The sequence below is a fragment of the Cibotium barometz genome, chromosome 57, assembly GCF_041138505.1.
Source record: "Cibotium barometz isolate CiBa-2024 chromosome 57, ASM4113850v1, whole genome shotgun sequence".
In the NCBI taxonomy this organism is placed as follows: Eukaryota; Viridiplantae; Streptophyta; class Polypodiopsida; order Cyatheales; family Cibotiaceae; genus Cibotium; species Cibotium barometz.
The window spans coordinates 28,178,833-28,189,826 of NC_141102.1; positions in this window are offsets into that span (position 1 = coordinate 28,178,833).

Genomic DNA, 10,994 nt, shown 5'->3' on the forward strand with positions numbered 1-10,994 from the left:
TTGAGAAGAAGAATGGAAGTGGTATGGGTGCCAAAAGGAGAAAATCTCTAGGGAATTGTTCGTTAAACGGGCAAGTATAATGATGGTCAGGAATTCCACAAGTAGAAAACCAAATAAAGCAGCTGCATCAAGGCTACTTGGAGTGGAATTTTTATGCAGCTAGATCTCAAATGAAGCAACATGACTCACAGCTGCCATTGCATTTGTGTGAGCGACAACGACAACATAGAAGTATAATCACAGAGGAAGTGAAAGATTTAGTCATTGCATATTGGACAAACAATACATGTGTGTCACCGAACAAAAAGGATGTATGTCAAAAGCGTGTTGAACGAAAGCTGTATGAGAAGCATCCGGTGCATCTACTTGAACAACCTCAGGTTTGTCTTCCTTGTTATGCCATACTTTTTAAATGTTCCTAATTACCTCTTGGTTGTACATTGGTCGGTAGTGCAGGGCTGAAGTTAGGCACCAGCTTCATAGTGTGTAATACTAGTCTACCATGGTAACCCTTGTAGATAAATAGCTACCACTTTCAATTACAGCTTCATCCTCATAAAGGTGGCTAGCAAAGGAAGCCACCAAGGTGGTGGTAGGCTCACAAATTGGTAGCAAAGGTTTTGCTCAAGCTGATATGTTATTAGGCCAGCAGTTAGAAGCATCAGGTTAGGATTTCTGTCATACCAATGAACTTCAAGCCTAGGAGCTGATAAGAGTGGTATCTTCATGGTAGGTACTATGCTAAGAGTGGTATCTTCATGGTAGGTACTATGCTAAGAGTGGTGGCTCCCAGGCATTCCAAAGTAGAGGAGACAAGAATACCATATTCTTATGCATGTGGCACACTCTCTTTGGCTATCTCACGAGATTAGTAAAGGGCCCTTTTTTAGGCATTTTTTGCCCTCAAACAAAAGTTGAAATTTGGCCCATTCTTTAGAAAAAAGGAAGTCCTTAGAGTGATCAAGAATGGCTTCTAAATCAAACTCTGGATTAAACATTTCTCTTACAACACTGAAGAAACTTGATTCACATCCCCCCTTGAGCATGAAGTCAAGGAGCTTCTCACCAGGTGTTTCATCCAAGATCTCACCTATTATTGAAGTACCTTTATGCTCCGCCATGATATTGAGAAGGACCTTGCCAAATAGTGTGCAATGAAGGGGTTGGAAATGCTCAAATAGGTGGAGTTTGATTGAAGAAGAATGGTTGACCAAATGGCATGAAATTACGTTGTCTGGCTATAGTGGAATGGCTATAAGCATGCCATTTGGTAGAAGCGAGTGTTGAAACTTCAAGTTTCAATCCATTTGGGCTCCTTCCTTGGAACCCAAGAAGTCGGTTCTAATGTGGCTTATCCTTTCATAAAGCCACCTGGATGGGCAAAAGGATGATTCAGGCCCAGCTAGGTGATGGTGGCAGATGTTGCAGATGCAACGGAGAGGTTGAAGACATATTCCATTTGTTTCTAGTATGTCCTGCTAATAAAAATGTATTTTCACCTTTGATTAAAGTTTTAGGTTTCTCTCCCAGGTGGAAACAGGTTCTTTTAGGTGATTTTGTAGGCTATCTTAGCCTTTTCTGGAATAAAGCCAGGGGGGAATTCCTCTTGATTATTTGGAGATAGAGGAACTTCATGCTGTTCGAGGGGCCTTCCCAGACGCTAAGTCTAAGAGAATGTTCTTTTATGATGTCAACTTGCAGGCGCTAAAGGTAGCAGCAAATAGAAAATGTGAAAAACAAGAGCACATGTTCTTTTATATGGCACTACCATGTGTCATGACCATTTAAATGTTGAGTTCCTCGACTGTTAGAGCCCATCCACATGACAAATGGGAGCTTGCCACATGTCACAATTGTTGGAGCTCATGTGTCATGACGGTTGGAGCCCACATGTCACTCCTCTTCCATAAAAGCAGAATTCTCAACTTTTTCTCATTTTTGTTAACAATTTATATTCAAGTGTTACTTTCTGCTCATTCTCCATTGTGGCCCTTCTGTTGTATTTTTTCTCCATCAACTAAACGACACAAGTAGAAGCCTTTATCTATTCTCTGAACTCACATTTTTGAGCCATTTGGTGTGTATGTTGGAAATTCTTTTCTGAGCTATTTCTCATGGGGCAAGAACTACGCAAACAATGAGAAGAGTTGGTACTGGCCCCAATGTTGCTTCCAAGGCAGCAAGTAAGCCAACTGGGAAGAAAGCAGCAAGGGATTTAGAAGAAGAAAGCAAGTCTAGGCTTCACTTGCAACTCAAATCTCTTAGGGAGATATGAAAATCTCAGAAAGCCACCAATCATGTCATCTCCCAAGGGCACCTTTCATGAGGCTAATAAGCCAAGTTTTAGACAAGCTCTATAGGCAAACAAGGTTAGAGGTGTTTGAGTTTGTTAGTTGTTGGATGGCAATTTTGTGCTATTTCTTGTCTACAAGAGGCTTCTAAGGATTTTCTCTCATAGACTTTTTGAATGATAGCTAGATTGCAACTACCCATGCCCATAATATGGTGACTTTTATGAATAAAGATTTTAGTGTGGTCAGTCGGATCAGGTATAGATTTGAAAACTTTTTGCAACGTAGAAGGCCTTTGATACCCTCCAACATCTCACCTACAAGGCATGTTAAGGAGAAGCATTTCCAGCTTGAGGATGTCACTCATTTATATGAGACAAGAAAATATGAAGATGTAAAGGCTGAGAAAGATCATGCAAGGTAGGAGGCACCATAAAGCACAATGCTTTCAGAAGATGAGATCTTGAAAGAGAAAATAGCAAGAATTGGGGCCTCGAATCACCAAGCAATGGGAAGCATTCATGGCCAGATGATGATTGCCAGTATGTCTACATCTTTAGAGGAGGAATATCTACCATCACTCCTAAAAACAAAATTATGCTTTGCAGATAAAAGTCTTGATATCATTGACTATGTTATCCTTTGTGGGCTCAGGTAAATGTTTTGCTCACAAAGTTGTTTTTTTCGAAGATTTTAAGCTTGGTTTCCTAATTTTTATGATTCTTTTATTTTAGAGCCATTATCGCAAGTTTTCCAAAGGAAATGTCATGTAACTTGTTTCTATTAGATCCTGTGGTCACTTTTAATTTTTTGAATGAGCCCGATAATATATTGGAGAATTTCCTTAGCAGGTTGGATGTGTTATTGTGTGAAATATAATTATATTTCCTTATAATGAAAGGTTTGCTCATTTTTCTTTACCAAGATTTTAATGAAGGCTTATGATTTTTTTTTTCTTATCATGCTTTTTTCTTTGCAGTGGTCACTAGAGTCTTATTTGGATTGACCTTCTTGGAAGACAAGCCATATTCATGAATTCTTTAAGGGAAGTCATGGTCAAAGAAAACTGTGTCATATTATTAATTTTGTCATTGCTTTATTGAAAAATTTTCATGTTTTGTTAAATATTATCTTTTTTTACAAATTTCAACTCATGCAAACCTATCAGTGCATATTTGGAAAATAAATATGAAGATCTCCAAAGTGAGAATTCTTTTAAGTATTTGAGTCAGCAAGTGAGACTATTTCCAAGTATTCCCCTTTCCTTTTTTTCATTAAGATTTTGTTATTCAAGAAATGTTTGTTTGATAGGTACCTATTCAACCATACTCCACATCTTGTGGATGGAAAGTTATTGCCAATACTTGGAGATTTATTGAAATGAAATATCGAATGACTACATTGATTGTAGGTTTGTAGTACCTTTATACTCTTCATTTTAGCTTTAATTTAAACTTCTAATTAAATGTTTTTTGCACTTTCTAGATGCATGACTATCCTCAGTCATGGATTTTGTGGGTTAGGGAGAAATGCATTTCTTACATTCTTGAGAAAGCAGTTACCTCCTATGACCCAGATTCCCCAATTCCATAACAAAAAGAGAAGACACATAAAGCAAAGAAGCTAAAGAAGAAAGAAAGCAACAAGGGGATGCACCTGCATTCTGCCCTAACGCATGGTCATTCCCAAAGCCAGAAATTAATCAAGAAGCCCTCCTCCAAGCACACTCCGAAGGACAAAGGTGTACCTCTGAAGTTCTTTGATTCAAAAAACACTTCCACTAAGAGCAATAAGCAGAATACATTAGAGGCTAGGGAACCTCCAAGTGCCATAAGGCAAGTGAATTTTGGAGCCACACTAAAGATGATGGACAGGTGGAAGGGGGGCTCAAACATCCAAAGCTACAGATACACACGTTGAAGAGCCTAGAAATGCCCCAGTTAGAGCCTTCATCTGAAGAGGCCTAAAATTCCATACCTACAGCCCAACAAATTGAGGAGGCTCAATGATTTTGTTCTATTTGAGGATCCCATTACACATGATCGCTATGGAGCCTTTTTGAGTTTATCCCACTATAAAATATTTCCATTTCATGGAGCTTATTTGAGTGTATCCCAATGTAGCATCTTGTTATGAGAATAGAAAATATCTTTTTATAATAAATGAAAAGTAGATTTTTGTGATGCTACCTTGTCACTCTACCATTTTCTATCAGATAACACTTTAATTTTAAGACACGCAAATACATATTTAAAGTTGAGAAAAAAACATGTCTATATTCATAAATTCTCTTCATTTCTCCTCATTGATAATGGCTCAAAGGCTACAATATTTGGGGGTAGACATTTGATATACAAGAGGTTGATTTTTCAACCACCCTCTTTCTGATGGCATCATCATTGATCTGTTAAACCTACAGTCAGAGTTTGTACAATCAAGAAACTCAAGTGAGTCTCTAATATCTTTTAAGGTCTAGTTCGCATTAACAACAAGCTATGCGGGTTCTTGAAAAGGGGAAACCTTGATCTTTATTTCAAACTATGGACAATTTCTTCAGAGTCAAGGGGGACTTAGCTACCAAGACTTTGCCTCCACCTCCTATAATCATACCCTAAAACCAAGGATTGAAGGAATATTTGGTATGAGAGGGCCAATGAATTGGGACTTTCCTTGCAACTTATAGTGTCGCCTAGATGAAATCTTTCCCTTGATTTCCACATGTCTCCAAGAATAAAGTCCAAATCTTGTTTAGCCACATAATCTTTGTCCTTTGCAACTCCAAGGACTTGAAACAAGCAACAAATACATGAAGAGTAACAAACCATGAGATCCTTATTCTCCTTGAGATCCTTCCTAGGTGTCATTGCCCTCTAGATGTCCTATGAAATTTTGGTTTTAAAGCTTTAAATTATTGATGTATCTGGGATCTCCCAATTGAGTGAATTCAAAAGAGGAATGGGTAGATCTTCAAGATCTCCATATGAGCCTTCTCTAGATGGAACTTTATATTGCACAAAGTAGACAAACAAACCGTACTTGTTGCTGAAAAAAGATGATGGTTGTTGAGGATATAGAATATGTGAAATTTCCTTATGAATGGCTTGAAATGTACCACTTAAGCTCTCCACATGACCCCATTCAACACATATTGATGGAAACACGTCTAGAAATCAAATAGCTACATGTTTATTATTTACTAGGCAATAACAATACATATTAAAATATTAGTTTACATCACAAAATTTACATTGTGAATGCATCGATGGTTGCATTGTAGGGTTCAAGAACATATCCTTGGCCATGTAAACATGTTGAAGTTTTGCAAATCATCCCTGTTCTATCACCTTGAATGCAGTGATGCGGCCTTTCCAATGGTTTCTAATGTCCTCTCATTTAGTCCTCTTTACTTTTGAAAGCCTTTACAAAATGGAAGCATTGTTACCCAATCATTGACATTCAAAGTCAATGGCTTCCAAACTTCATCTTATTTTATGTTATGAAATATACAAGAAGTAATAGTGTTAGAAGGATGTCAAGAAGAAGTCATCAAAGCTTGAAGAGCAGGAGAAAAATAACAAAAATAGTATTTGAGAGAAATGGTGGGTATTGTAATGTGAGAGGAATTCAAATTGCCAAAAAGGGATAGTTAATGCACCTTGCTTTTTTGGACCTCACACAAAAAGAGACTTATTCCACCCTTGAAACTGACTACTTCAGCTCGTTTAGAGAAAGATGGCCATCCCGAAACCTCCAAGATAGAGGAGAAAAGAATGTCATATTTTTTGGCACTGGAAACTTATTATTTGTCATCTCCTTAATGAAAAAATTAATGAAGGGATTTTTTTAAAGCCTCTTTGGCCCTATTGAAACGCTTTTGACAAGCCATCTTTACCAAGGCATTTCTACTCCTCTAGCCTAGCGAAAGCCTCAAGCAGCTCTGTCTGAGTAAAGGGGACCATCAAACTCCTCCCCATATCCTCTCTGTAACTATCTCTGTGATGTGCAACTACATACCCCCTATCTGGACAACTCTACCTTTGATGTGTGTCTCTCAGCCTAGAAAAGGCAAGAATAATATGCTATAGCTAGTCCCATCACCTCCTTAGGTCCAGCACTGCGGATCTCATCACTATCCCTTTGGGCCTTGACCTTATTTTTCCTCTAGAACTCCTCTGCCCATGGACCTGAAAGAAATCCTTGTTCACTTTGTTGCAAGCTCAAAATGAAGCAAGGGAGTGATAATGAAACTCAGAGCATTGCTCCTCCAATGTAGACAAGACAGTCTTGGCTCTCAACTCCTACTCTATAAGGCCTAGAGGATGTGGAGTCTTCCTGCTAGATAGAGGGGAGACTCCTCTATAAGGCATTCCTCTGATGACAACCTAGTGCAGACTCTTGGCAAATTTAGCACAAATACGGTTGGAATTTAGGCAGCAAATTTTCAACTTACTCCACAACATCCTCGGAGTTACTTAACTCTTTCTCCCAAAATCTTTGCATAATCTCATTTCATCCACTTGATACAACCAATCTGGCATCAGACACGCTCTATGGGGAGCATGTTAAGTATGTATCTCTAACAATAAATGAATTGGTGCATGATGTGAGAGCATAGTGTCTACAAGAATCCATGTGCTCGTGACACGTGCTACTGACCATGCATCTACATAAAACCAGCCTAGTCTCTCCAAAAGGAAGCCACCCTACTAGCAAAAACCCCAAGAGAAGTCTAAGTTGTCTAGTGATCGCCAGAATGTTGCATCCCTCCAATTTTCATTATATTGAGTAGAAAATGTCAAAGTATCCCATCTGTCCTGATCACGCCTGGCGAGCCCCACAACTTGAACTTCGGGCCATGTCCCTGCTAATTTTCTAGAGACTATAGCTTATTAAAATCCCCTCCTATAACCCATGTATCCATCTATCGTAATCCTAATATCACCGTAGTCCAAAAACCTCCTCGAGCACGAATCTCTATTAGAGCGTAGATGTTGAGGATACCTAAATCTACTATCCCCCATATGTAAACCCACCCATAAGGCTCTGCCAGCCACTACTACCCTCGTCTCTAAATCACACGGTGCATTTAAGAGGGGGTTCAAGTGGGATCGACGACTGAGGGGGCCCGATTTTGGGCGGGGCCGATCCGGGCCGTCGGATCCCCGAAAGTAAACTAGGGCCGAAAAAAAACTCGGCCTACAAAGTAAACTAGGGATCCTAGTTTACTTCGCAGGCCGAGTTTTTTTTTGTAGGATCCCTAGTTTACTTCGCAGGCCGAGTTTTTTTTGTCGGGGGCTTGCCAAATTGCCTAGTTTACTCCAGTGTCCGAGTTTGGACTTATAATTTTTTTGCCTAAGTCTCAAATTGCAAAAGAATGATTTGAACCCACGACGTGCCGCTAGAGCGGCCATAGTCTTACCATTAGGCTATAATTTCTGCTAGCTAGTGTGTTCGGCCTTTATTAATATATGTGCACGGCAGCCCTAGTTTACTTTCGGACCCTAGTTTACTTTCACGGATCCGACGGCTCAAATCACCCCCGCCCAAAATCGGCCCCTCTCACCCGTAGATCCCACTTGGGGGGCCTCTTTAAGGCACCATGCCATATAGACCCGAGGCACTACTACCCCATGGAAAAACACACAACTCGACCATCTGGTCCCAATATACATACGCCTTCACTCCTCCCAAGTAGACATGGGCAGGAAAACTATGGAATCACCCAGCAAGTTGTCGGCCCAAGTTGTCGGCCAGCATTTATGGAGGAATATCTGCGTCAGTGCAGCAAGTGGGGGATTTGTCTAGGGGACCTGGCTGAGAGCAAGTTGGCAGTCATGATCCACTCCACATTAAGTGGCACACAATCCCCCTCAACTTCCTACGGTCCGATCATCACCACACCTTGCATGATTCTTCTGGTAGTTTACTAATATTCTCTCAGAAGCAGAGTATCAAGGGAGCTCCCTTCATCCTCCCCTGTTTCCCTTCTAGTCTACAACAATGGAAGATTTAGCTTCCTCTGTCTCCTTCGATCCAAGAGTCTTGCCATCTAGACATCAACATTGATATTGATGTCGGTAGGAAGGGCACCTACAAAAGCCAAGGAATTGAAGATGAACACAAATGCATAAGCCAAGGCATTCTTGACTTTGTTGGTAAGAAGATGTCACACTCAGTGTATCTGTACATACGTTCATGTGTGTGTGTGAGAGAGAGAGATAGGGTAGGTTTCCTTTTGTTGTTGAAGCTCAATCATTGTGGAGGCTCTTTGTAATGCAGCTTAGCTTATCAACTTCTATTTCTGTCCCCCATACCTTGACCCTACCACCAAGGGCCAATCCATGCTTCAAGGAGTAAACTTCACCTCCGCAGCTAGAGGCATCCTTCATAGCAGTGGTTTCAACTTTGTAAGGGCCCTCTCCTTCCCTTCTAATCCGCAACCCCATCACCCGACAATGGAAGAATCTTTCTCCATCTCCTTTGATACATGAGGCTTGCCATCTAGACATCGACAATGGAAGAATCTTTCTCCATCTCCTTTGATACATGAGGCTTGCCATCTAGACATCGACATTGATATCGATGTCTACTTGGCCCTCACTCCCTACAATATAATATGGTACAATTAGGAGATGAATGCTAACACTCCCTCTCAATTCCTAGATGTGGAACCAACCCCAGCGAGGGCTGGAGTGCTTACGGAGCATCCACTGAGGAAGCGACTTCATGAAGAGGTCTGCTGCATTATCCTCCGTTGAACAAAAGGCTAGCAATATGTCACCATCCAAAACCTTCTCTTGATCGAAGTGATATTGTATCTCTAGTTGCTTGATATGGGCATGGGATACTGTGTTTTGAGCAATAGCTATACAGCTCTAGTTGTTCCACTGGACGATCATGGGTTCCCTCGGTAGAAACCCAATCTCTCCAAGTAAAATCCTTAGCCACACAACCTTGCAAGCAACACCACAAATAGCATGATACTCTACCTTAGTGGAAGATAAGGAAACATTTCAGTGCTTCTTGTTACTCCAAGGAATCGATCTTGAGCCAATGGTAAAGCTGTATCCTAAAGTAAATCTCCTCATGTTTATATCTTCTCCCCAATCAGAGTCATTCCAACTTCAAAGACTAACTCGGTCCTTTGATCCCCCTCCAGTGTCATAAAAGAGTCCAAGATCCTTTGTACCCTATCGATACAACAAGATCAGCAATTCTATGTCCTGTAATGAGTCTTCAAAGGTGTCTACATAAATGAGCTCAATATTTGTCAGATTTGTTGGATAGAGCCAGGGACGGAGGAGCACTACATCTATCGTTGCATAGCATATTATGAGATTCGACGGCGCTACCATTGCCTTTCCATAGAGGGATTTGGACCACTGACTAGAGTCATGGACTATTGTGATCAGAGATGCTTGGGTTTTTATCTCCTAGAGATCCGCAGGCTCAGAGAGTTCATTATCAGGAGAGCAGACGCCCGACTGGCAGGGAGTCCACACAGAGACAGATTACTGACTTCTTTAGAGGGACTACTCGGGAGGACACACAGTCGCCCGACCTAGCAATAGGCACCCCGTGGGACTCTAGTTGTTGAGAGAGCTATCTAGTTGCGAAGATCCAGATGCCCGCTGAGGGTTCGCGGATCCTCACATCGGACGGTGCCTACACTGGAAGATTCAGAGCATCATTGCGAGGCATCGGGCTCGTCCGACTAGGCATCTCACTATGGCAGCCCCACTAGAAAACTCAAGTCTAATATGGTGCTAGTAACCAAATCAATGAACCGACAAGTTTCCAAAATAAATAGGCATCAAGTTGCTAACAAGGATCATGCACAGTAAGTTGGGTATTCAGGTCCATCAGAGATGAAATAGCCTTGTAGTTATCCATCCCAAAGGCCTTGAGCAAATCAACACACCATTGTTGTTGTTGTTGAGAAACAAAGAAACCCATTTGGGTCTGCCAAATCTCCAATCCCAAAAAGAAATTAAATGGAACCTCAAAGCAGCCTAGAGGCTGCTCAACATACACCTCCTCCTGCAAGTCACCATGCACGAACATAGATTTAACATCCATCTAATACACCATCCACTCCTGATGAGAGGCAAGGGCAAGAAATTTCCTAATCGTGGCCATCCTAGGTGTCAGTGAAAAAGGGTCCTCATAGCCGAGCTAGCCCTTACCCCCATAAGTCTAGCCTTAGGCTTGTTCATGAACCCATCGGACTTATACTTGGTTTTATAAACCCACTTGACACCAATGATTGACCATTTTGATGGTCATGGAGAACCAAATCCCAAGTCCCATTCTTCTCTATGGCCTCTAGTTCCACTTGCATGGATTTTTTCCAACTCTTTTGAGAAAGATATTCCTTAACTGGAGTAGGCTCCTTGTCATGAATGATACGAGACATCAAGGCATAATTTACCTATAAATGCTCCACTAACTGACTTTTTTTCATGAACTCTATGCGATCTTTGAGGTCCATCCTTCATGGTCTACTCAAAGGGATACTCCATTACACCAGACTCTCGAATGTTATCCAACAACCCACACACCCGCATGTGCACACACAGATATTGAGATTTGTATATTATTATACATCTTGTTTGGAAAGTGTTAGTAGTTATGTGCAAAGTTTATTTGACTACAACTACACACACACACACACCCGCATGTGCACACACAGATATTGAGACA